Below are 24,024 nucleotides of genomic sequence, written 5' to 3'. Positions count from 1 at the left end.
TAATATACTTCAGCAATGGATAATTCCACCTGATGAGATGGGAATTACGTGCCACCCCTCTTCCCAATGGTGCTGATACTCTGAGCCCATTACAGCATAAAAAGGAAACTAAGGGTTCCGTGCTGGCATGACATTCACCTGCTTTCTTACAGGACCTGCTAAATTTGAGGCTGGATTCCTACTAGTGTGATAAGTAATATTCAGCATGGCAAAATATAAGAAACAAACATTTCTTTCTTTCTGCTTTCAACTCTCCCAAGCTGTAACTCATCTTCTCCAGCTTCCTTCAGCTGTTAGAAGAGGGTTAAACAACCTCACTAGGAAGCACAGAACTTTATCATAGCTAAAGAGGATTAATGCATGCATAATCCCCTTACAAAGCCACTTGCCTTCCAACTCCAGTGTGTAAAAATAAAAAAGGATTGGATCAATGTTATTTTTCTTATATCTAATTCCAGAACAATAGAGCACATTAAGTAATTAAAATGTTCACCTGTAAGGCGCTTAAAAGCAAGGCTGCTGGCAGATGTATAATTAGCTCCAGTTAGCTGCTTGCTTGTTTGCTTCCATTAATTTACCCAGAGTGGGTTCTTTGGGCTTGGAGCTTTATTTAGAAAGCTAAAAATTTTATTTAGAAAAATATTTATTATTGCATGAAGTAGTGCAGTGGATAGGCAGGGACAAAAGACCAAAAACCAGAAATTAGATAATTTACTGAGCCAACACACATGCTAATATAGGATATTTCAGGTCCTCCTTTTTATGCCATCTTCAGTTTCTGGTAATTTATCTTTTGTCAGAACTACAGTTCTTAATAGGTTGGGTAAAGTCACCCCAAACATTACTAATTTTCTTGTGTTGTCTTTCTTCTGCAGAGGACCCAGTCTGTTCTGTCTGTCTCTGCACATGACATACAAAACAGTGGGCTTTCAACTTTCTTAAAAGGAAGGATGACTTAGAAAGGGGCAGAGCTGTGCATTCCCAGACCATGAAAGCCTTCTGAAAGCAAGGAAAATATCGGACTACTATCTGTAACATTTTCATGGATGCATGTGAAGGGGTGAAGAGCAGGATTTTTGCCTGGTTTCCCATGCCACCTCTGCCAGACCCCTGACTGCCCAAAAGCCAGGGGCTGTGGGTTGACAGACAACAGCAGGACGGACAGACAGACACCTGAGTGGATGGAAAGGGGGAGGAGAGAATGGCAGGCTGCAGTTAACAGCTCCCTTGCCATGAGCATCACTGCCCATGGGTCAGGATGAGTCATTTTGCATGGTTTTTATAGTGTTTGAGAAAATCTGGCAGCACCGGGAAAACAAACCTTGGGAATGATTTGCATTTATTTATTGTTTGTCTGTGTGAAGGGGTGACTCTGCAGAAGAGCCCACAAAGAGTGTGATCTGGGTAAGACATATGGGAAGCTGGAAGATAATGACTGACACCAGGGAGGAGGGGGAAATATTATTATACTGATGTTGTGTGAGCACCGTAGAGGAAGTCAGTCTTTAAAGTGTGAAACCTCCAGCACTGGAAAAGATAAGCAGAGCCTGCAGAAATCAATTTGTGGGATCTGTTTCTCTTGCTGAGCTGCCTTTGAAGACTGGGGGGCTGTTTTGCTTTCAGTACCCCCAGGGAAGTTTTCCCTCCTTTCTAGTCTTGCCATTGATCTGAGCTACACTCCCAGATCTGTAGGTGTCTGTACTCCTGTGGCAGCCCATGATAAAGCCAGTGGTTTTTTGAACAATGAAAATGATTGTACCTCACCTCCCTGTAGGTCTTGAGTTCAATGGCCACAGGAGACTGAGCCTGTCAGCAAATGAGCCCTTCATGGCTTCTGCTTTCTTAGTGAAGTGTTGGTTTCATGGCTCCTGACAAGTGCATCTCGATATAAAAATCATGTGTGCAAGTTCACTGTTCCCCCTCCCTTTTTCTTTTTCTTGTGAAAAACTGTTCTTTGCTTTCCTGTATTTCCTCTCTTGTGTAGGGATCAAGGACTAAATCAGTGCCTGCCAGCTCCCCTGCTGAGTCCAGGGCTCCACCTTCCCTCTAGGGACTGCATGTACTTTAATGGTTGATGTTCAAGTGGCCTTGGACAGACTAAAACTCTGGAGAAGCTCCTCCATCACAAAATCATAGAATATTCTGAGTTGGAAGTGACCCACAAGGATCATCAGGTCCAACTCTTAGGGGAATCACAGCCTTTCCAGCGGTCAGCAAGCTGGAACCAGATGTGGACAGCTGCTGATCTAGGACAAGGCCACCAACGCTGGGGGACTTGTACCAAAGGTGGATCCATCCATCCATCCATCCATCCATCCATGTGCATTCTGAGGCCAAGTTACTTGGGTCACCTATTTACACGCACAGCTTACTAGCTTTGATTCAAAGAATGAACTAGAAGATGTACTGTCCTGAAGACGTTCTCTTTCAAACCTGTTTCTCCCTGCGGGGTGGCAGGGGAAGTTGCTTAATGCAAGGTTGTCATCTGGTGCCTGTGACACTTGACTGATATCACAGCTCAATGTCTCCAGCAACATCGGACCTACGAGCTCCACAGGGATGACTGCATCAGCTCCCCCAGCCTACAGCCACACAAACGCCTTTCCTTGTAGAGCAGCTGCTGCCTTCCTGAGCGGGCCCAGCCAGAGCGGGGGAGACAGCCATGCCCAGAAAGCTTGGGACCTCCTGTCCTGCGCTGCTCTGGAGCTTGCACACCCCCAGCACTGCAGGATGTCACAGCCTAGCTGCTGCTCCTGCTCTCAGCTGGCAGCCAGGCACATGTACAAAGCCTTGAAACTCAACACAGGCAACATGCAGAGGGGTGGAAAGAGGACAAATTCCAGATACATTGTTTTCCCCTTCTTTTCTATCCCTGAATCTTTCCTCTGGCAGCCTGTGTTTGACTGATAGTGAATCCACATCAGCTAATCACAGTGTATCCTGAGTATCTCCAGCTGTTCCTCGACAAATGGTGAAGAAAGTGGCGGAGCTTGAACCTCATCAAAGAGACCCTGTGGTCTCCCCTGGGCTTCCCCGTGACACACTCAGCCACTGTCACATGCAGACATCCTCTCTCCAGCCTGGCACACACAGCTCCACAGCAGCAGTGGGGAGTCCTACCAGGGAGCCCCAAATCAGGCTTGGGTTATTCTCCAGGCCTGATGGGAGGCTGCAGGAGTGAAACAGGGTCTTGTTGACCAAGCAGCAGAGCCAGCTACCTCACGGGTGGGTAGAGGTGCTGTGAGTGCTAGAGCAGGCCAAGAAACCAGCCAGCTCTATCAGAAACGCCTATGGCAACAGCTGGGTCAGAGCAGGAACTTGAAGCCACACCTCCAGAGGAGAAACTATAGACCCTGAGAGATTGACTTGGAAATGGGACAAAAGGTAGCAATTGTGTTTGTTTGCCTTGCCCTCTGACTTCACCCTTCGTGTTTCAGATGGGTCACCCTGACCTCATTTTCAGACAACATCTTCAGATTTCCTGGAACCACGATGAAGTCTGGGTAAGAGCACTGAGGGCTTTCCTGGTAGGTTTGCAAATGCATTTCGGCTTGGATTCAATGGGGTACAAAAAATCTTCAACTGTATTTCTTTCCCCTGGAGTATGGTATTTCATTTACAAATCTTTCAGGCTGCTGGCAGATTGCAGTGGTGTGACCAAAAGGGCCAGTACAGGAGTGCATGGGGCTGTGGCTGGAGAAATCTGATGTGGGGTTTTCCATTTGAGCTAAATCTCTTCCTCCCCATCAGGGTTAAAGTTAACTCAGCTGTGCAAACTCATTTATATTCAACCACACGTGGCTATAAATGGTACTTTTTGTTCCTGACAAATATGAATATAATATTTGCTCTGAAAATTCACCATTTCTCATGAAAAATCTTCCCCCCTTGCCATTTGTCTCCGAGATGTTGAATTTTACTTGGCAGATGGACAGTGCAGGAGGGTGGCCAGGCTCTGTGGGAAAGAGCGAGTGCAGGGATATGGGGCATCCTCTTTTCTTCTGAACCCTAGTGCAAGTTTTACTCATTTAATATGGTGAAATGCCAATGGCAAAAAAAGAAGCATTCTTACAAACTGTTGAGGACAAAGGGAAGACATCCTCCAATGAGAGGATGGACAGAATAGTGGGTGATACAGTCCCAGACAGAAAACTTGTTTCATCTTATTTTCCAGCTTGGATTTAAATAAGGGAGCTGTCAGGACTCAGAGCTGTTATTCAAAGGCGTAGTGTATTTTTTCAGCTGCCCTTTCTGTACTGCTGGGTCTTTACTCTGGATGTAACAGCCTGGCACACAGACTTTCCTAACTAACTGGAAGACAGCACCCACATTCACTCGACTGGTGGTTGTTACCAAAGAACATCGATCATGACCAGTATGTACAGGACTCATTATATAATTTTTGATAGCATTAAGAGAGCGATATCAAACACATCTCTCAATTACTCAGGCAGTTTTGCCACTGCAAAACATAGCTAGTTGGAACGGGTCTGCCTTAGCCTGAAAGTTACTCAATGAAGAGTTTTTCAAGAATTTGAAATTTTAATTTTTAAAAGCTTTCCACTCTCAAAATCAGCAGGCTCTGGCATTTCTTTTTCATTTTTTTTCTGGAATTATCATCTCTATCTCTTAAAAACTATAACATTCTCTACATAATGTAGGTGAGACAAACCCATTTAAGATATTTCGGCTTGAACTTGGGAAATAAACTCTCCACATGAATATTTAATGTTGTAATGTCAGAAAATACATATATATATAGAGGGGTGTGTGTATGTGTGTGCATATATATGTGAACAATTGCATATCATTTCCCTTGTTCTGTGAGCTGGGAAGATAATGAAGAAAGATTATTAGATAATATTATGCTGTTGGCCACAGAGCCGCTGTTCTCGGCACAGAAGGGCTGACTTTACATTCTGCCTGTTCACATTAACCACAGGCACAGAACTGAGGAGCACAGGAGAAATGGAAAAGCTATTCAAGAAGCTGGCAGTTGACAACAGGATCTTGAAAAATTATTTCCTTGGATTCAACTAAATTTCTTCTTACCCCTTTCCAGACAGGCCTCTGCTAGGAGACAGTTTGGTTCACTGTGGTTGAACCAGCTGTTGAAATCCCAGCCAGCTCCTGAGCGAGTGAAAAACTAATCAGAAGCTGCGTTCAGCAAGCTTTGCTTTCCTGAGCCCCACTGTCTCCTCACTCAGGCAGCGTGCTGCCCATCACCAAATCAACAGGCATCTTATTCCTGCTTGGCTCTCAAGCAGGTGCCTCTGCCTCCTGGCCCCCTGCTGTGCCCTGACTACCAGCCCCCCTCCCACACCCTCCCCCCCATTCGGTCCCCTTGAGCCATCTAAAGCAGTGAAAAGTTTCTTACGCTCTGATGGCTTGACACTAGACTTCTGCCAGCACAACACTGTTGATCTAGGACCAGGGGTACTCACAGCCCTGACAAGCAGGACATCTTTGACCAAGAGACCAAGGGGCCAGGAGGCAGAGCCACCTTCTCCAGGCCTTGGTCTGATGATGGGCCGTGTATGGCCTGGGCAAAGAGGTGGCGGTGCTCAGGGAAGCAGAGCTTACTGAAGGCAGTTTCTGATTAGTTTATAGCTCACTCAGGAGCTGGCTGGGATTTCAACAGTAGGTTACAAATCCTATTCAAAGACCTCAATTCTGTCCGCTCCTTCACCTTAGTGTTAATTGCACCTGTGCACTTTGAAGACCAGAGCCAGCCCTGAATTCTAAGGCTGAGGCAGAATTCAAGCTCTGGAAGTACAAGCTCTCACTCCCATTATCATTTTTTTGACAATCCCATTTCCATGTCCTCACTTTTAACCAAATGGAGGATACTCCAAGGCAGCAGTACAACACTGCATGTCCCCTCTCCATGCTATTGCTTGCAAGACCAGTCTCGATTAAAACAGGGCTGGTGTTTCCTTTCTTGGCTGCCCACCCTGGCTCACTGTGTGGGTGTCCCCACCTTGGCTGAACAGAGCACTGCAAAGCCACCCCACCTCTTCCAGCTGCACAGAGCCAAGCTTGCTGTGCCATATGGGTCTGCTGCTAATTGTGTGGAACTGCAGCGATACTAAGGCTGGACACGTGGTTTTAGCAGTTTAAACATAAGCCTAGCTAGGGCTTGCACTGAAGTCCTGGCCCTGATGGAGCACCAGACATGAGGACACCTGTTGCTGTGTACCTGGCGTCCTCCTGCTGCAGAGGTGGCCCCAGCTGGAGCCCTCCTGTGGTCCTTCTCACCCACATGTGCTGCAAACTCTTCTCCGATGATTAGATAAGAGGAATTGCCCATTGACTTTCATTTCAGTTGTGCGTGACTGGATCAAAGGATGCATGCTCTCTTTGCTTCAATTACGTATTTTGGGCTAATGTAGTCCAGATGGCTATTTCATCTCAGCCTTTATATTTATTCATGGCCTTTCTATTTAACTTTCCTAAAACAAATACTCACTTGTAGGCATATATTAATTCAGGGAAAAGAACTGCCTCGATCAATATGTTGAGGTTCAGTTTCTGTACCACAATAGGTCCTATGTACATAATTTCTATTTTTATTACCCCAACTCTAGCCTCAGATATATGAGCAATTTCTTAAAAGTGTTTACTTTGGCTTTTTACAAATTTACACAAATTACTTCTTCTCTGATTATTAGATTTACAATATGCAGATATTCTTTCATTGACCTTTTAGTTAAACCCTTCTGCAAACTTTGGCTGAATACTAATAAATTTACAAAAATACCAAGGGCTCAAATGTTTGCCAACATGATATTGCACCATCTCTGACTGCAGTGTGCCTGTCCAGCAGAGGACAAAATTTGCTGTTGAATTTATGTGCAATCTTGCAACCAATGTGTGAACACAAAGAGTGGAAAAGCTGAGGAGACCAACGAGACAAAAAGTTTCCAGTTTGAATTTACATCATCTTTTAAACTGGATCTGCAGGTTGGTGTTGTGAGTTGGCTCAGAGGCTGCTGGTGGAGAGCTGAAGGCAGTGCCTGGCAGGAGATGTCCAAGGAGGGGCAGTGCCTGGCTCTGGGCTCAGCAGAAGGGAGGGGACATGGGAAGCCACAGTTTAATCTGTCTGGAATTTGATTTGGGCTTTTGGTCCTTGTCGGGATAACAGGATTGCAATTCCTCTTGGTACACTTACAATAAGAACATCTGAAACTCAGCTGCAGCCAGGCACGATTTTCATTTTGGGTAATCTGATTTTAGCTTTGGTGATTAGCTGCTCCATTGTCAATGGCCAAATCTAATTGCCATTGTAGTTTCTCTTCTGGATCCAACGAGTGTTAATGTCTTACAAGCTGGGTTTTACTTCACACCTTCTCTTCTTAAGCAACCTCTTCCAAAGCATTTGCAAACAGAGGAGGTGATTTCAGACCCAAGCATGAGGAAAATGGTAGCAATCACCTGTCAATTTTTCTGTTGCATGAAATGGACACAATGGGCCATCTTTTAACATCCTGGGTATTAGTACTGGCCTGAAAATCTTATATGTATATTTATATTTAGCATTCATAATATAACATACTTTCCAAGACATAGGTTAGATGAAGTTTTCCAGAACCAGATCCTCTTCAGCATTTTACACGCATATTTTTATGTGTGAGTGACTGCTCCAGAAATCAGTGTGAAACTGGGACACGACAGCTCTCCAAGTTTTATTAAAGATTTTTTTGTTGTTAGTAAAACAATTTCCTCCAGAGTTTGTTTGATTTAGAATTAAAAAAAAAGGATGGTGAAACAATTTATGACAGCTCTTCCCTTCCCTGCCAACCCTGTTAAATCAAAAAGACAGTTAGAAATGTAGAGTTAACCTAAGTACAAATCCTTAGCCTGAGAAGAAAAGGAGACAGCAATAATAGTATGAAGACAAGTTTTTTGTAATGCCACTTTCCTTTTGGTTGGACTTCTGCACCAAATGAAGCTAAGGTTTAGATCCATAACCTGGCTGCTCTTGGAGAAAATATTTCAATCTTCTCTAAGGCTAAAAGCAGAAATAAAATGCTGTGATGGCTTGGAAAGGCACATGAAAGACAGCCTGCTCTGCTGTGTGTGGAGGGATAGCATTGCTAACGCCACACGTATATAAAACAGCATCCACACAGTGATGCTCAGCACCTTCAGACTCTCCTCCCATGGAGCCCCCTGGGGGAACCCTCAAAAGCCAGTTAAAAGTCCCTCCCAGTCTATGCTTCAGAGAAAACCCCGAAAACCCCCATGTGAGAAACCAAGTGCTTTCCAATGAAATTACCTCAGACTAATTGGAAAAGCAGGAACAGTATGCAATTGCCCTCAATTCAGTGATATTTAGAGTTTGCCTGCACCAATTAAAGTCCACCCATGTGTCAATATTTCTCCAATTACTAGGCCACTGGTGTCCTTGCTTATCCCCAGCTCTGAGCAGCTCCAGCTGCTGTGGGTGAGCACATCCTGTCTGTGGCTGCTGGGATGGATGGAGGCAGGACCTGCCTGGCTGGGTGCCATCCACACCAGCCTGTGGAAGTTCCCAGGTACCTAACCTGCTCCTGCCCCACTGCTAGCCAGCCTAAATGAGGCATCTTGTTTGTATCCAACAGCATGGGTAAGACTGGGGCTGGCCTCAGGTGCTTGACCCTGGGCAATATTTTTCCCTTCAGCTGGGGCCTGCTCTTCTCACACCCATCAGTTCCCCATGAGGAGTAGTTGCCACTGGCAAGGAATCGTAAGTCTTGGTGGCAGTACGTGCAGAGATGGTGTGGGAACAACAGGGAAAAGAAGAGAGGATGTGGCATATTCAGGGCTTAAGAGACAGTCTTTCCAAGGAAGGATGGGGAGATTGTTTCACTCCAAAGCCACCACTGGCAAAGGTCTCAGTGAAGAGCCTTGGCTAGAAATTCAAACTTCAGCTTGGTTTCAGAGTCACTGAAATTGTGCAAATACTTCAGTTACTGTGGATACAGGAAGAATTGTTAATTAGTCTGTTTTCTGGGTAAGCAATAAATACAAGTATTATGATAAAATCTGGCCACAAATTTGCTGGTTTGAATTTCTTTGTCTTAAATAACATCTTTGTGAACATGTTTTCGAGATCCTTTCCCAGACTTCCCCATGCCAAACTACCAGTACTTTGGAGTGTAGGCTTGCACAGGGCCAGCGACATGGGAAGTCAGCACAGCATTTTGGGTTATTCTCAGCAGTGCCTGCATTAAAAGCTGACATCTTCTGCAAGAATTTGGATTGTAAGTATTTGACGCTTCCTCCGTGCACACACACACCCCCGTAATGATCACACGGAATTTTCATAACCGTTTATGGTGTTGAAAAGAGGAGCCAGGTTTCTTGCTGTTTACTGTTATGGATATTATCTCAGATTCACTTTCCTTTATTGCTGTAGTTTTCTTTCCTCTGTTTTAACTCATCCCCATGGGCCGTCTTTAGCCAGATTATTGACAACTGATTTAATTGGTGTTATAGGGATGAACTCAGAGAAGGTCTGATGGCACAGCATGAGCTGCCTGGAGCTGGCAACCAGTTGTAACATACCCCAAGTAACTATCCTTTTCTATTTATTTTTGTAGTCTTGAGTGATGATGCTCTTCTTCATAAATGGATTGGTTTTGGACAACAGGATGCTACACTATTTTGAGAGTTTGTTATTGTTTTAAATAAACACCACTGTAGTACAGGTGGGAATTTAACTCATGGCTGGAAATCAGGAGGCCATCAGTCCTACACCCAGCTTGGACAGGCTGAGTCAAATCTTCTTTTGGGTACCTCTTTATGGACTAAGACAGTGTGAGTGCTGTGCTATGGGGCTGGAAACAAAGCAGGTTATTAGGAACCTTGGGTAGGGTGCTGGGGAATGGACTCTGCATGGGTCAGCTTGCAACTGAGGGCCAGTTTGACTTCTTCTGGCAAGGTGCTGGCTGGGCGGAGTGATGTATGCGGGTGGCTCAGACTCAGTGGTGTTACCAGCTCTTCTTGCATGAGATCACTATTCAGGAAGCATTAATTTTAGCAACAGAACATGACTTTGTGTTGAGGGGAAGTACACAGAGAGCTTTGAGTAAAAAGCACATGACTACAAAGGAGTGTGATTACTTCCGAATTGTGAAATAAATGAAAGTGGCTTGTGTATTGTCTTTCTGTGGTGCTGCTTATAGACAGCAGTTGTACAGCAGCACTTGAGTTTCCTTTCTGGAAATATGCTGCAGACCACAGGAAATTTCTAAGTCTAAATAAATGGGTTTATTAACTAAATAGGAAAGCTACCAAGTCCAGACCCCTTGTGATCACATTTCCCATTACATTCTGGTAACTGTTTGAAACTCAGGCAAAAATCCTGAAACTCCAAATAGCAGAACCTGCATGGACTATCCCTGGCTTCAGCAGAACTGCATGAAGATGTGAAGAGGGACTGAGGCATGAAGTGATGCAGCCTTAGATATCACGTCCAATCTTCACAGCATGGGATCTCAGATGGCTCTGACTACACAGAATTTTAGATTGCAGCTCTCCTGTTTCCTTGCCATTTTCTCAGTTCCCTTACCTTGACTGGAGACTAACTTTGCATTAAAGAGATAATTGCTTCTGGCAGGTTGGAATGGGGTACTTGCCATGTGCCAGAAATTGCTGCAGCCTATGATGCCTGCTTCTGAGATCCCACCAAAATTACCTGACTCATCTTGGAAACACTGCAGGTAAGGGCAGGATTGTATAAACTTAATACTGCCATGAGGGGATAAACACATCCCACGGAGGCAGGCACAAGAGGCTGCTGACCACAAGACATAATGGAAAAATACCATGCTGAAAAAAGGTTGGTTTAAGGCCATTTGAATAATTGGTTTCCTCTTTGAAAATGTAAAAGAAGTGGAGAAAACTACCTTAGAAATAGAAGAGAACTCAACAATACCCATAATGAGGAATAAGGAGGAGCCTTTTGATGCCACATAAGGGCAATGATTGACTAAATGCCATCATCAAAGGTTAATATCTGAAAACAGTATTGGCCAGCATTTCTGTGACCCTGTACAACACTCCATGAGACAGCTGTCTGATCCTCGGCGAACACAGCTGGTACCATGTAGATGGAAAAACACAAAGCCCGTAGCTTCCTAGGAACTTGGGTCTCCTAGGTCCAACAACTCACTGAAGTCCTTCACTAAAAGGATCAAGCTCCATCTTAAAACTCATCAGCTTATTTTGTCCCTACTGCCCAACTAGGAAGCTGACCCATGACCTCCATGTCCTTGGATGGTGAGGTAAGAATTTACAGAGAGCAGCAGCCAAGGTCTCACTTTGTTAAGCTGAAGCAGCCAGCCTCATGCATTCCTGTCTATTAAGAGGAGACTGAGACAGCCAGAAAGCCAGAGGGGTGGAAATGCTCTTCAGGAAGCTTTTGAGGTGTTACTCCCTTCATTACGGAGGTCAAAGAGCTGTCTAGCTGTGCTGCTTCTGTCCTGACCAGCTGTGCTGGTGACATGCTGGCTCTGTGTCATCCCACGAGCACGTGGCCGTGGAGGGCAGAGCTGAGCCCTGTGTCACTGAACAAGAGGAAGTGTCTGACTCTGCCAGGGAGGAAACGAGTTCAGGCCTTAAAGACAAGAGCAGCAGGTCACTCTTCCTTTGTGGAAGGAGCTTTGATGTGCAGTTATGATGTCCAGTTATCTCTCTGTCCAATTAATAAGCAAGGCTAGTGAGGGCTGTCCTGCAGAAGGCTGCTAGCCATCGCCTGAGCCACTGTACCAGCCAGAGGCGCAGCTCTGGGAATGAACCTGAGGGGACTTGGCTGATGGACACCCAAACACCCTGCAAACCCCTCCAGAGCCAGCCCCTCCAGCAACTTTTCAATGAGCTGAATCTCAACATAAATTTCAAAGGGGGTTTGAATTACTTGCAATTTTGTATTACAGCTACGTTATGCTTGAAGGCCCAAGTGTCCGTGAGGGTCATTGAAATGCTATTTTTGCTTCTTCAAACAAAGGAACCCTTGATACCAAATGAGTGACTGTATCCCCCAAGTATACTGTCCTGTCTAAATATGGAAATATTAGTAAGCATTTGTTTTCATTATCCCAAAAAGGAGGAATTGCTATTTCAGTTTTTTTTCCTGAATTTTAATAGAGAGAAGAAAAAAACTCCTGGATGAGGACGGGTTTTTATTTTCCCAAGAAAAAATACTTCTGTGTGTGCGATACTGGCCTTGCTTCTGCAACAAAAATATTCTTTCAGGATATTTTGATGATGTCCCCTGGGGGGACATCATCATCAGCTGTTTTCCAGATGTTTTAGTCTTTCTTAATCATACTCTTTCACTAGCCAAGAGATCTGATTCAAAGCTGAAGAACGTCATTCCATCCGGCACAGCTCCTCTGAGTCCCCAGGAAGTATTTCGGTTTTGCAGCTTACAGACATGAATTTAATTAAAATATAAACTGAAATAAATCTATTTACAGTGTAGTTATGCATACAACACACCACTGGCAGTCTAGAGCTACCAGCATTGCCACTAGGCAATGCATGTTCAGTTTGTATCTCATGTGTTTTATGCATCAGGTTGAACTTTATAACCCTGCCCTGGGAAATGCAGGCTGCCTTGCTATCCTGAATACTTACTATCATCTGACAATGCTCTCGTCTTGCTGCCCACCTCTCTGCCTAGGTCATTTGTGAGTCTATTGATCAGCAGGTCCCAGCACAAATTGCTAGTCTTTCGGTGACCTTCCTCCATTGTAAAAAAGTTGTGGTTTGTTTCCTTTCTTTTAACCAAGCCTGCAGTTGCCTGAGGGCTCTAGTGGGGAGTATTGTCAGAAGCCTTTGGTCAAGAAGCAAGGCAGTCTCATCCTTTGCATCTGCCAAGAGTCAGTGCACAGTGGTTTCTCCACCAGCTCCGTCATGCAGGGATCTGCCTTTACCCTAAACACCAACCTTTGGCTTTTAGACCGAAGATCTCCATCAAAAAGACTGTTTTCTCCATTGCTCCACTCCGTGTAGTCATCTATTCCTGCTCCTTAATCAAAACTGTACCCTCCACATCCATTTCCTATTGTATAATAATAATAATAATAATAATAATAATAATAATAATAATGACTTGCTGTATATTTCTGCTCTTTAAAGTAAATTGGCTGTGCATGTCTCAGGGAGTTTATGCAGGGCCTAGTTTGGAGGGGTCCAAGCTGTGAATGAGGCCCCTGGGTTCTCCCTGGAAGCCTAACATGGAGATGACAGTCCTCTGTGTGACTGGAATCATGTCTGCTACACACATGGCGATCCTGATATTTTCCTTGCTCCATCAAGGGGTGTAGTCTCCAACTAGCAAAACAAAACATACAAGAATTTTTGAAAAATTAGGTTCTGACTAATTCTGACTTCTGATTTTTTGAAAAGAAGCTTGGGGATTTTTTGGAAAGTGGTTTTTTCCGTAATTCTGTAAAAATGGAAATACTTTCTTTTCATTGTTCTAACATTGTTTCTCCAGGAATCTTTGCTTTAAGTCATGTTGAATTCAATTAATTTCTCTTGTTTTCATTCATAAAGGACCAAGTCTTCCAAACACCAGAACTCAGCAGAACTTTGTGGGAAGTGGACATATCCAGCTTCGTATGCACTCTTGACCTTGTTAGCTTCCTAGAAACGTATCAGCCAGTATTTTTTTCTTTCAGAAGGGAGGGGAAAAAAAAAGATCCTGTTTATGTGGATGATGAAAATAAATACTTTTTTAATGGATGCCAAATGTCAGGCTAACAACCTTGAGAGCTTGATCACACCTCCTAAAAATGCAGATGAAGGCAAAACTCTCCAAGTTTTTTCATGTTTTACCCTGGATTTTCCCAGTTATCAGACTCCTGGGATTTGCATTTTCGGGAGGAATGATGTGGTGTGGCCCCTTGGCTTCACAGAGGCTGAGTGCATGAGGTGTCCTTTTGCCAGACTGAAGACAAGACTTACCAGCTCCTTCCCACTTCCCTGTCCCCTGTGCTGGTTAGAGCACGTCAGAGCACAAATCACACTGAGGTCACAATGCCACCAGCATCCTAGGGTGAGCCCAAGGCTCATTACTAGCCTGTTCTGAGCACACACACTGTCAAGGTTTCATCCTCCCCAGCCCCTTCACTGTATCTCCAAATACATGTTGCCAGCCAACTGGGAGAGCAGGTCTTGTTTTTGTGTCCATGCCTCAGCATTTTGCTTCTGCTCTGGGACTGTGACCCCATCCATCCTTGACCTGCCCATGACAGACTCAGACAGGATGAAAGAGCCCAAACATAAAAATTCTCAAAAATGTAAGGTAGAATAATTTTTCTGCCATTTATTTTTGTCTACTGTCTACCACTGCTGTGGGAGAAGTCCACAAAAGTGAACAGCAGAGTAGGTGGATTATACAAGACCATGGGCAGTTCCTGTTGCCACTGACTCTGCAGGGGCTGCAGAGTCCCCCAGAGTCGGAAAGGGAAGTTTTCCTGATGTGGGAATGCTTGAAATTGTTTAGGCACCTGCTCACATACTTCCACAAGTCTCAGTTAGAGGGAGGAAGAACCACAAAACTTAGAACAAAAGCATATACATTGGAAAGTAAGATCTGGTGGGGTCTTTATTTTTTGCTTTTGTAAAGGAAGCGGATGCAGGTAAGTAAAGAAAGGAAGGTGGATTCTAATTTCTTGGTATTTGATTATTCAAGGGAATAAGAGGTACAGCAAAAATCCAACATGCAGTTTGGCAGAGTACAATACCATTATCCCATAGGAAGTAAAGACCATTTATTTCAGTGCTCTCTCCTCCGGATTTATAACTCCCATGTAAACTTTATGCAGACTTCACAGAGCAGGACTGTGGCAGGTTCAAGGAGTAAGGTCTTTCCTGTACAGTCACATTAAAACAAACCTCGTATTTGCCAGAGGCAGCCTCCAGTTTGTTTTCAGAAAGAGGAAGTGCAGTGAACTTCTTCATGGAGACTTCACTTATGATCTTCCTCATTTTATTTCCCCTTCATATTAAAATAGACCTTTTAGGCTGAAAGTTGATGGTTCCACTTTGTACATGCAAAGCGTAACAGAATGGTGTGAGATGAAATGTAGAAGCTAGTCCAGAATGACACAAGGAAGAAAACAGCTTCAGCTGCAAATGCTGAACCAGTCAGGATGTGAAAATCATTCCTCTCCTTCAAGCTGAAACAAAAATGTAGCAGAAAATATAATGTCTGGGTGGCATGAGCAGAAGTCCTGGGATCAGAACAAAAAAAAAGGAAATTATTTAAGCATATTAAGTTTGTTTTAGGAGCTGTTGGAGCGTATAGAGGAAGGAATCATTTGCTAATTGTGCCATACATTTTAGAGGTTCTCCTTATTTATTCTAGTCACATACATATGCACTCTTTTACTACGGAGAACTATTTAGCCTGCAGAGCACTACATTTTGATGTGCATGCATTGTAAAACCACTATAGGAAGAGTGTTTAGTAAGCAGCTAATGACTTCCTTAAAAGGATAATACAGTTAACAGTTGAGAGGATGTACAGCTAAATATGGCCCTTGTAAAACTTAGCAGATTCCATTAAAAAACAGACGTGCAGGAAGTGTCTAGTTCCTATTAGAACTGATTGTACACAGTTGCATGGGAAGAAATAAATTTAGTGTACAGAATTTTACATCACATCCTTTGAAAGCATTGATATTCTCTGGGGTCTGCAAATCTGTGCATCTGGTCCACATACACACACATACACACACAAACAATTAACTGGTGTGCAACTGCTTTAAAGGAAAACGTACATCTAAAACTCAGAGTCTGCACATCCCGAAGTGAAGGGCAACATCCTACTGACTGCAGCAGGCCTGGGTCTGGTTACACCTGAACCTGTAAGTTAGGCTCTCCCCTTATGGATACTGCACTCACCCAGAGGGACTCCAGGTCTGTGTAAAGGAGGGGGAAATCCATCCCTGTAATTTCTGTGTTAGAAAAACAATTCCATTTTATTATTTGATATAATTTTCTATTTTGAAAATTAAAACAGAGCTAATGCTAAAATTTCCTTCATTGGATTAGTCATTTATTATGAACAGCAATTATGCATTCAGTCTTACTCAAGTTAAATGATTTTATGAGACGCTGTGTTTATTTTCAAGGTATTTTCAAGGAAAAGATTTGGAGCCGGAATCATTTAGCATTGAAAGGTCGGTGGTCACAGGAACCTGAAAAACCTTTCTCAACTGTATTTGAAATGATTTTTTAATTCATTTGCAAGGACATCAGAGAATCAATTTGCCTCTAGCCACAGTCCTGACGCCAGTGGGTAAAGCCAAGGAAATGACCCAGAGAGCATCAAGATAAATCCCTGATGAAATCCAAGGCAAAATTGCCTACCGGAAACCTAATGAAGCGGACTCAGAGGATATTCATGGACCCAAACAAAAGCTTTTTCTTCCCCCAGAAAGACTCAATTTCCATTGACACAGTGAAGCATCAAGCTTGTAGCATGGGGATGCCCCAGATGAGTTCAGGACCTCAGGAAGGAGTGAAGTTTCAGGCATCTGAGCAGCAAGGGCTCTCACTAGTTACTTGTGCTGCTCTGCAGACCACGGTGGGGACAAGACTCATGTGGGGCTTCCTTGACCATGTTGCCCTGTGGTCTGGCAGCTGAGGAGTGACCAAGGAAAGAAATGTTTAAAATAAATAGTTATAGAATTATTTATGTTGGAAAAGACCTCTAAGATCATAAAGTCCAACCATTAACTTGGAACTGCCAAGTGCACCATTAAACTAAATGCCACATCTACACGTCTTTTAAATACCTCTACGGATGATGACTCCACCACTTCTCTGAGCACCCTGTTCCAATGCTTGATAACCCTTTTAGTGAAGAAGTTTTTCCTAATATCCAATCTAAACGTCCCCTCGCACAATTTGAAGCCATTTCCTTTTGTCATAGAGATTATTACTTGGAAGAGGAGACTGACCCTCTCCTCACTACAAACTCCTTTCAGGCAGTTGTAGAGAGTGAAAAGGTCACCCCTGAGCCTCATTTTCTCCAGACTCAGCTCCCAGCTCCCCAGCTCCCTCGGCTGCTTCTCAGACCCTTCACCAGCCCTGTTACCCTTTTCTGACACCAGTCTTTTGTGTAATGAGGGGCCCAAAACTGAACGCTGAACTGAATTCAAGTTGTAGTCTCACCAGTGCCCAGTACAGGCGGACAATCACTGCCCTGGTCCTGCTGGCCACACTGTTTCTGATACAGGCCAGGATGCCATTGGCCTTCTTAACTACCTGGACACATGCTGGCTCACATCCAGCCACTGCCAACCAGCACCTCCAGGGCCTTTCCAACGAGTCACTTTCCAGCCACTCTGTCCCCAGCCTGTAGCACTGCCTGTAGCACTTGTGACACAAGTGCAGAACTCCTCACTTCATCTTATGGAACCTCACACACTGGCCTTGGCCCAGCCTTGGCCTTCCTACCCTCCAGCAGATCAACACTCCTATAGCCAAACATCCTTGAAACATCTTACTCTGCAGCACCCCAAAATATTTCCCTTCCTCTGGTGTGCAGTCCATCATAAACAGAGAAGTTAACTCAGATTGACAGAAGAAAGCAGCAGCTGTCATACTGTGGAAGGAGTCCTTCTTTAGCAGGTTAAAAACAATGTATGCCTGGTAGCAAATATTTTTCATATTCCAAAGAGAAAATTAAGCCAGTTTGGCAGACATATCTGGGCTCTCAGTACCAGTAAGCAAGAGGGAAGTGAAGAGTATCACTATTGCAAAGAAGAAGGTTTAAAAAATGAGGAGGACTTTTCATTGTGAGGCTTGAGTTTATGTTGTATTTTTATTACTACAGATGGTTTTGTGGAGAATATGATAGCTATCCTGCTGTGATGGAAGAATTACTTTCTATTTAGAAACCTGAATTTCCAGTCTACAGGTTTTGAAGGAAATAAATAAACAGTTTCACACAGGAAATGAGCAGAAGTCTCTCTGTGGCACACAGCATTTGCACATCATTGATTTGTGATCTGATATTTAATGGACTACCTTGTGTTGAGAATACGGCACTGACATAAACTTCACAAACAGCACCAACAACCAGCTTCCTAAGAGCCCAGGAAAAATGAGTGCAGTCCCCAGCATCTCTTGTCATCCCTCTTCCAAATCTGCTGAAGTGCTTGGGCTAACAGCCACTCTACCTGTGACTTTTGCATAGTTTGTCCGGAACTGGAGTGATACACTTATGTTTTTACACACATAAAAATATAAGCAGGTTATAGATGTGGTGCTTAGAAACCTCTTTTAGCAACAGAATCATCACCAATATGCTTCTGCTGAGTCTGAGTCAAAACCACATAACAAGGGCTAACATGAGCTGCTGCACAAGACAGCAATTGGCTCTGATGGGCCTCTTGTAGGGCCGTCACCAACCTCTTCTTTGCCCTTTCCAGCCTAACCAAAAAGTCACTAATATTATTATTAGTAACACAACAGAAATCCTAACACATATTAAAAAACCTTGTAATTTGCCATGTTTGCCCAAGATGTCAGTGAAGGCTCAAGAGTTTCTTGCCTCCTCCTTCCCAGAATTGGTACTTCTGGTGGGATTTAGGCTCCTGGTCCAAGGGCAGGCAGCAGCTGTCCAGTCTCATGACCTGTGAGGCTTACCTGGTATCATTGGGGAGGGAGCTCATTAGCTCAGTTCTGTAACGCCACATCACATCATGTTGTCAGGCATAAGATCACCAGCAGCCACGGCTGTCTCTGGAGCCTTCTCAGGCAGAGTGACTATCTCAGGAGCATTTCTTCCCCCTCCTGCAGTCTGGAGAAGTTGAAACTTTGCACACCCAAGGTGACATCCTCATACAGCCTGAGCAAACACCTCCAATCACTTTCTCCACTTTCTGTGCAGATGTTCATCTTCTTCACAGCTGATGGTTTGTCCACCCCGTTTTCAGCATTCTCTGTTGCTCCAAAGCAGCAGCCCTCTGGGCAGGGACATGACAGACACCCTCCAGGTTTAGGACATGCTCTCCACAATAACCCTTGATGGGTGGAGAACCTGTAGTTGTCCTATTGTTTCCTATGACTGTCGCGGACCGCGCGGCTTGTCGGTGCCAGAGCACGAGATGCCGCGACCTTCCTAAAAGCGTCTCCAAAGCGAAGCCACTCCCAGCACACGCTCACACACACACACATGGATAGCTCCACGAATGGATGGACGACAGAGAGCCGGGAAGGGTCTCTGTATGGGGTTCCGCGGATGAGGCTTATTGCAACCACACCGTAAAAGGTTCCAGGGACGAAGACAAAGAACAATGGAGCGCCCAGGTTTAAGTCCGGGAGCGGATCGAGCCCCAGGGCCCAATGCTCTGATGGCACGGGAGCGGTACGAAGGCGGGACTGGGGAATGGGAGCCAATGGGGAAACTCTGAGGCAGTGGGGAGGGGCAAAGGCCAATGGGAGAAACCGGGAGTGCAGAACTTTCTAGGGCAGGGACATATCAGGTACAAAGGGGCGGGGAGGCCAACGGGCCGGCCAGGGAATCAGAACTGGGGTACATTACCATACCAAAGCAGAGCCGTCTGGGGGAAGCCTTTTCTGTTCATCCTAACCTCGGGAGGCTCTCTGATCTTAGGGACTCTCCTACTAGTGGCCTCTCTTTGTCCCTTGTTTCATGGGCTCAATGGCCGCCACATATGACTCCGTGTAGGGCAATGTAGCTATTCCCAGCTTGTACCATGTGGTGCTGTTTCTGTGTGCAACCCCAGTTCAGGCTCCCCAGATTTTCTGCCTGATGCCTCTTTTCTGACAGAGCTGTAGCAGTGCCTGCTGCAGCTGCAGGACCAGGTCAGCCTGTCCTCTGTAAAGTTAATTTTGCATTGGGCGATTTCCTTTGCCTGTCACGCATTAAACAGGAGGCTTCTGGCTCCCTACTACAAATGTCTTCAAGACACAAGTCCTCTCAGTAAAGATGATCAGAAAAGGATGGGAGAGGAAGGGTTTGTCTTTATAGCAAGGAGTGAAGAAAGAAATTACAACTGTCAGATGTGAAGTTTTTCTCACAGCCATTTTTATACAATAACACAGTGGCATGTTGAGACTCATGAAGTTACACCACCACACTATTGCATTAACACCACAAAGAGCCATCAGCCACTGTCCTCTCTGTAGCAGTGGTTGATCTGGGAGAGTCAGTCCTTCAGGAGATGCCTGTGTTATCTGCTGGCAGCAGGAGCTGAGGGAGGCAGCCATATGATCACATCATGTCTGTCTTAAGATCACACCCTTGGGCTGAACTGCCCAAATGACAAGTGATGTAATCCTATGGAAATCTCAAGTATATCTTCAGGGGAAGGGTGTTCTCCAGCAGCCTCAGCAGAAAGCACAGGTGCCCATCCTTCTCCCAGATGAATCCACCAAGATTGTCCCAAATCCCCCCTCCAGTTTGCATGGACACTGAGGCAAACACCTCTTTAGCATGTCACCACTGTTATTAGGCCTCTTTTAACTATGGAGATGGACTGCACCATCTCAGTGATCTGGTAAAGCTGTGAGGCCACGAAGCACCTTCTAGAGGGCTGTTTTCCTAAGAAGGGTTCCATCAACAAAAGGAAGAGCCAGGTCTCAGCCAGTTTCAGGACACCTATGCTGGTCTGGAATGTGCTAGGTGGTAGGCAGGCCTGGAGGTCACACAGAGGGATTGTAATCTTGCCTGTTGCTTCATTCCATCTGTAGCCAAACACAGTGGATGAAGGTGTTGATGAAACCAGTTATTGCAAAGCCAGCATAAAGCAAACAGCCCATCTGAGAGCTCATTACCCATAAAAGAGGATGAGGAGTGGAAAGTGCTGGCCACCGGTGGTGATCTGCAGCCCAGGCTCCAGGGCTTGGCTAAAGAGAGCCTGGCACTGAACCAGAGCCTTGCTCAGCTCCCTGATGAGCTCTGGGAGGAGAAGGAGATGAACAATGTCTGAGGTCTCTCCCAGAGTGTCCAAGACCCAGATCGACATGCCACCATGAGTATCCACTGGCAGTTTAGGTTGGGAAGTAGGTTGGAAATGTAGTGCACCAAAAGACCTTGACTGATGGCAGATATGTATAACTGTGCATTTAAGTGTGGTCATCTCTTCTGTCTTCATCTTACTTTTCTACTCACCCTCTCTTGCTTGCAATCCCTGAGTAAAGCCAACCTTTGTTAGAGTGGGAATATAAACACTTATTTTTATGCATATAAATTCAAGGCCAAATCATGTGGCCATAAAACTGGAGACAAACAGGACATACCATGACAAACAAAGAGATGGGACTCCCATTCAACTCCTCAGAGGTCACTGGCTCCTGAGAGGACTAACCAAGGGGAAGGTGGCACATCCCACCAGCCACCCTTGGACATGCCCCAGCACAGCAGCAGCATCAGCCCTCACCCCAGGGTGGCTGGGGCTCCTCTCTTTGCAGCAGCCACCTGGTCTCAGTGTCCGCAACCCTGTGTGCCCGACTCCTTGCACCCGAGTGTGGACAGCAGGAGCAGTGCTTCACCCGCAAACTTCAGAGCACAATCACACATGGGGGGTTGAGGGTCTTTCTCAGGGAACCACTAACAGATTCCTCCAAGAGCAAAACAGCTGCAGCAATGCAAACCAGAGGCAGATCAGCCACTCAGGTGCTGCAGCAGCACCTCTGCAGCCCGTCACCCACACTGAGTTCCCAGGGATCACATCAGAGTTGGCCCTGGCTAATTACTGGTGACATCCATGCTTAGCAGGGGTCAAGCCCTGGCCCTGTCTTTCTCAAAACAGGCTTAATAATTATTAACTTCAGGCTGGATGAGGAAAAAACAAATGTTAACTAATAACCTTGATTTCCTAGTACACACAAACCACAGGTTTTTCTAAAACATTGGCTCTGCTTGACTTTCTATTTGCCTGGGAAACACTGGTCTGATGCTTTACCCCCTTCCTGCAGTTTTATACCAAGGGAAGGACAGAAAATCTGGTGTGATGAATCAACAACAAAAAGTGAAGTCACAGATGTGCCCGAGTCAGTGGGTATGTGGCTGCACTGACAGAACCAGGACTTCTTTTCTTCCTCTTACCTTTCGAATTAATTTGCCTTCCTGTCAGCTCACTTGTAACTAAACCGGCTTCTTTTCATCCCATTTTTTTAATGACGCACTCTGCAGCGCTTCGTGTAGCCTGAGGGGCTCGAATGGCATGTAAATGGATATTGCCCTGCAAGCTGCACTCTGCCATACAATTGCTATCGTCTCTTAAGTCTTAAAAGCCTGTGCATGATGTGAACTACAGGCTTTTCTTCTCCATGTGGGGCTCACAGCTTATAGTCCTAAATTACATTTTGGCATCCTGTTGTCAAAGCAAGATAGAAAACCATTAAAAATAAGCTGCAGTTATGTAAGGGTTCATGAGTGTCTAAATATTAATGTCAGGACTTTGCATAATGGTAATACTCTAAATAGTCTTTTTAGCCTTTGTAGTTTAATCTTTGTTCATATTTTATCCATTAGTTACCTCTAAATAGCATGGTTCTTTTGATAAGTAAGAGGCTATGAATAACATTTACTGAAATTTCAGCAATCTTGTCTTTCACTGGCACAATCGGAAATGACTTTGTTCCTGGGGCCACTTGGTCTTTGGTACTTTAATTGCAACTGAACGACACAACCTGCAGCAGTTTAAACAAAAAAACCTCAAACCCAAACCAAAACAAAACTTAAAAAAAAAAAAAAAGGCAGACATCCTAGGTGCCTATCTCCTGCTTCTACCATCTGCAGAGGTTGTTGAAATCTCAGCCCACTGGCAATTAGGATTCACACCACTTTTCTAAACAGTGTTATTTACTGGCTTCCAAAGCGTACCAATAAAATGCTGCCTCCACGACAAGGTGATGAGATAAAATGATAAAAGGCAGGAATTGAAAGTTTCATACTGTGCCTAACTAGCTGCCAGTGTCCCCATCTAAATTGTTGTGTCAGTGAATTGCTGGCCTCGACTGGAGGCCCCGGCAGTGGGCACCATGGATGCTGTAACCTCCAGCTTTGGAAAAGGAGGGTTTCATTTATTTTATGTGATCTTGATATGGTGCAATCCTACCCTACCAGGGCTTTGATCTAGAAAAAAAATATGATTGACACCTGGGTACAAGGCATGTAATGTGCTGTGAGCATGGGTTTGGTCAGGGAAAAATAAATTCTATAGATACCCTAGCCCTCCCTTTTTTAACAAATGCAATGAGAACCTCATTGCTTCAGTATTTTGTAAACAGCCAACTATATCAGCTGGTTATAAAGTTTTGAAATTTGTTTCCAAAATATTCTCTAATTCTTTTGCTAATTTATATTGCACTTACCTAAATAAAAATAACCAAGAAAAAGAGATTGAAAAGCTGCAAGAGGTCTTCCAGCAGGAGAACTGTTACGATTTAACTCACTCCACTACCATTGTTTAGGGCCATAGACTTTCTCACGTCCCCCCAGTGTCAAAGGAATGCCATGCAGACAGCTGAGAAAAAAGTTAAGGAATTCCTCGCCATTAGATTTGTGAACAAGGTTATTTTCTAGGCTGAGACAGTCTCATATCTGAAGATCCTATTGTGCAAGCTTTGCCATTGCAGTTGGGTTCTAAGAAAGGTCTGACATGGGTATAGGCTGTTGAGAAAGCACTAAACACTGGTGCTGAATGACTCATGGTATCACACTGGAGCCTGTTGCAGAAATAACTACTGACAGCAGAGAGCATCCCAAACTCTGGCCTACAAAGCAGATCCTCCAATATTAATCACTTGGGAGTGATTCTCTCTCCTTACTTCCAGATGCTAAATTATTTTAAATGTTGCTAAAAATATGACTATTGCCCAATATTACCCTTATAAGTAGTCTTTTTGCAGTATCATCGTGCAAGCTGTATGGGGAAATTCTCCCACCCGTGTGACAAATATATTTGATAACTCTTCAGAATCTAAATATTCCAGTGGAGGCATTCACTTCCCCTATTTTAAGCACATCCTTCCTAGTTTGGT

The 24,024-nt window shown here is 44.6% G+C and overlaps 1 long non-coding RNA gene across 1 annotated transcript; it reads right to left on the bottom strand.

The window, feature by feature from the left end:
- Window positions 1-14,584: 14,584 nt before the first annotated feature.
- Window positions 14,585-19,417, bottom strand: LOC108445689. The gene is made up of 2 exons (XR_001860640.1): window positions 18,658-19,417; window positions 14,585-15,956 (listed from the first exon to the last, which is right to left on the bottom strand). It is a non-coding gene; the product is annotated as an uncharacterized LOC108445689 (long non-coding RNA).
- Window positions 19,418-24,024: the final 4,607 nt, after the last annotated feature.

Source organism: Corvus brachyrhynchos, unplaced genomic scaffold, assembly GCF_000691975.1.
Source record: "Corvus brachyrhynchos isolate BGI_N302 unplaced genomic scaffold, ASM69197v1 scaffold302, whole genome shotgun sequence".
Classification (NCBI taxonomy): Eukaryota; Metazoa; Chordata; class Aves; order Passeriformes; family Corvidae; genus Corvus; species Corvus brachyrhynchos.
The sequence above is the reverse complement of the archived record's forward strand: the minus strand, read 5'-3'. Positions and strand labels throughout refer to the sequence as shown.